This window comes from Alexandromys fortis, unplaced genomic scaffold (assembly GCF_014885135.2).
Source record: "Alexandromys fortis isolate MF-2015 unplaced genomic scaffold, M_Fortis_MF-2015_v1.1 scaffold_65, whole genome shotgun sequence".
NCBI lineage: Eukaryota > Metazoa > Chordata > Mammalia > Rodentia > Cricetidae > Alexandromys > Alexandromys fortis.
Genome location: NW_026067986.1, coordinates 7302201 through 7305774, shown reverse-complemented (window position 1 = coordinate 7305774; position 3574 = coordinate 7302201).

The following is a 3574-nucleotide window of genomic DNA, read 5'->3' as shown; positions in this document are numbered from 1 at the left end:
TCAGCGCTCATGCCCCCCCCACTCTGCTCGCCACAGGTGAGCACAAGGTTTTGGGAAACAGAGAGAACTGTGCGTGTTTCCATTCTGCAAACGCGTGCAGCGTACAGAAGCCTGGCACAGCCGGGCGGTGGTGGCGCACGCCTTTAATCCCAGCACTCGGGAGGCAGAGGCAGGCGGATCTCTGTGAGTTCGAGACCAGCCTGGTCTACAAGAGCTAGTGCCAGGACAGGCTCCAAAGCCACAGAGAAACCCTGTNAAAAAAAAAAAAGAAGCCGGGCACAGAAGCTTCTCCACTTTGGCAAGAGCTCTGCCCCAGTCCTCAGTGTAAACCCTGGCTCAGCATGCATTGGTTACATGGTATTCTGGCCACAAAGCTCAGTGAGGACTAGAATTTTCCAAGGGCAACAGTGTAGAACAGGACAATTCAGAAAACGGTGACGAAGATCATGGCCAGGATGGATATTTTGTTGCGTTTGGAGACAGGTTTAACATTTTTCCATCATAAAATGAATTCATGTTCATTATTATAAAGTTTAAAACATTATTTGAATAAAAAAGCATTAAATACGTCTTAAAATCCCCAAATCCATGGTGTGTGGCGGGCAACATTAAAAGACAGCTCAAGTGCTTGCTGGGAGAGGTGACCTGTACTGACTAGAAAAATGTTAAGTACAAAACTTTTGAGACCCAAAAATCTTTCTGGTCATTCATTTTCCAGTATTATGAAATTTGATATTTAAATGTTTTGATGGAGGATCTCATAAACACAACTTCCTAACCCTCCCTCCCCTCTTTCCACCCCCTCCCCCCAACTGAAATTCTAGTTTCCTGAATTGCGAGTGTCTGATCTGAAGTGCTTGGGAGAAGCATATTAGGGTTTGTGTTTGTGGGGGAGAGATCCAGAGATGCTTGGAAGAAGAGTCTGCCCTGACTTGAGGGAAGCTGGAAGAATAGTAGTAAGGAAGGAGGGATCCCCAAAGTTCTGAAGGTCTGAAGTGGGGCCTTTCACCCTGGGGTCCTAGATCCTAACACTATGCTTAGCATCCCACTCTTTGGACAGGACCAAATAAATACGGTTGGCCCTGCATAGCTGCAGGTGCTATCGTCCCTCCAGTTAAAACAAGGAGGGCAGGACATATTTAGGAAAACTCGTGCTTGTTCTGAATATGTACAGCTTCTACTTCCTTATTGCTGTTTGCTAAATAACACAATAGAGTGCCGACTTACATACATGGCTAATGTATTAAGTACACTGTCAGGAGACGAGAAAGTGCGCAGGCAGAGTTTAAGTGTAAATACTATGCCATTGTAACTAAGGAATTAGTTTTGTTTCTCGAGACAGGGCTTCCTTGTGTAGCCTCGGCTGTCCTGGAACTCACTCTGTAGAGCAGAATGACCTCGGTGTCACTTTTACATAGGGAAATTCCGGTATTTCTGGGGGGTACCTGGAATTCCTGGAACCAGTCCTCCTGGATTTTGAAAGATAGCCGGGCTTCTTGATGGAGGACAAATGTCGTTTGTCCTGAGGCAGAAAACAAACAGGATTTTTCTTGTTAGGCTAAGTCTGAATGGCGACAGTTACATCAGGCAGATAAGGACTCATAAAGAAAACTGTCAAGTTAGAAAATATGATGTCCAGTTTAGCAAAATGGCGGAGTTTTAAAACATAGAGGACCCCGAAGTACCCCCAGGGAGTAGATAGATAAATGAGAACTCTTCACGAGAGCAAAATCTTCTGAAGCCGCCTAATGCTCTGGAGTGGGAGGGGCTTGAGCCAGTGAGTTGTGTCACTACCGTCTCAAGTCCCGACTCAAGATGTGTGAATCCCCTGAGGTTCGCGCTCGCTGATGTGGAAGCCGAGCCTGGCAAGAAGGCCCCTGAGGCTCTAGGACAGAGTTCTCTGCTCGCTTCTCTTATCTCTACCGACTTTAATGGATCTCTGCAGAATGCATTTCAGCATGTGTCTTGTGGAAAAGGATGTTATGTGTGTGTTTCTGTTTCAGTGAAAGCCCTCCTTGGTTTGGTGACTCAGATTTCTGGTCAGTGCTCTGGCCATGGTGGGCTAATTCTTCCATGGCATAAGGTATGTTCTTGCCATGCGTTACTCTTCCTGCAAGTCCCCTTCCCCCAACTTTATTTGAATCACTGTTGTGATTCCATCAGCAAAGCTTGGGGCTGGAGAGATGGCTCGGAGGTTAAGAGCATTGCCTGCTCTTCCAAAGGTCCTGAGTTCAATTCCCAGCAACCACATGGTGGCTCACAACCGTATGTATTGGGGTCTGGTGCCCTCTTCTGACCTGCAGACATACACACAGACAGAATATTGTATACATAATAAATAAATAAATATTTCTTTTTAAAAAAGCAGCCGGGCGGTGGTGGCGCAGGCCTTTAATCCCAGCACTCAGGAGGCAGAGGCAGGCGGATCTCTGTGAGTTCAAAACCAGCCTGGTCTACAGAGCTAGTTCCAGGACAGGCTCCAAAGCCACAGAGAAACCCTGTCTCGAAAACCGAAAAAAAAAAAAAAAAAAAAAAAAAAAAGCAAAGCTTGCCTTTGGTTTACCTCATTCTCGGGAACTGAAGAAAGGAAAAAAAAAACTGCTCAAAGGTCTGTCTGAAAACCTTTGGGCTGAGATTATGGGCTGTCCACTACTCAACATAGTGATAACGTGTGAAATCGATTCTTCATTAAGCAAGGCAGACTGAGTTTCTAGTATCCTCAAAGGCTCTGGGTTAAGATTGAATTATACAGACACAAATCCCGTGCCAAGACTTTCTTATTTTGTCCAGGGATCAAGATAGAGAATGCAGCTGGACCAATGAGCAAACTTGCTATTAAACCTCAACCAATAAGTAAGCTTGCTGTTAACCTTCCACCAATAAACTAGCCTGTTGCTTCCTCTCAAGCAATGAGCAAGCTTGCTGTGAACCCTCAACCAATGAGCAAACTTGTTGTTAACCCTCAACCAATGAGCAAGCTTGCTGATAACTCTTGCTTCTCATCCAGGGTAAACTTTGACTGATTCAACAGTCACTGAATTGGGTGGTACAGCGTCTTGGTTGTTTAAGATATTTCTGAAACACACTGCTCTCTGTCTGTACTTTTCTATGGTGATATTCGAAAGAATAAAGGCATCACATATGAATTCAGTTAGTTTTAGGGACTGGCGTTGATACAAAATACAGCTTCATACTCAACTAGGTTGGCCTACATTTAGTACAGATAGCTAATATTTTTCACTTAGCCATGCCATATTGCTTTTCCTTGCAGCCCTCCTCATGTCTCCTCTGCAGTGGGGTGACAAGCTCCCCTGTTAACACTGGGAAACAATGAAAGTGTCTGCTTAGGGCTGGAGAGATGGCTCAGTGGTTAAAAGCACTGACTGCTGCACTTCCAGAGAACCCGGGTTCGATTCCCAGCACCCACTTGGCAGCTCACACCTGTCTGTAATTCCAGTTCCAGGGAATCTGACACCTTCACACCAGTGCACATAAAATAACGTGCAAGAAGAAGGAGGAGGAGGAGGAGGAGGAGGAGGAGGAGGAGGAGGAGGAGGAGGAGGAGGAGGAGGAG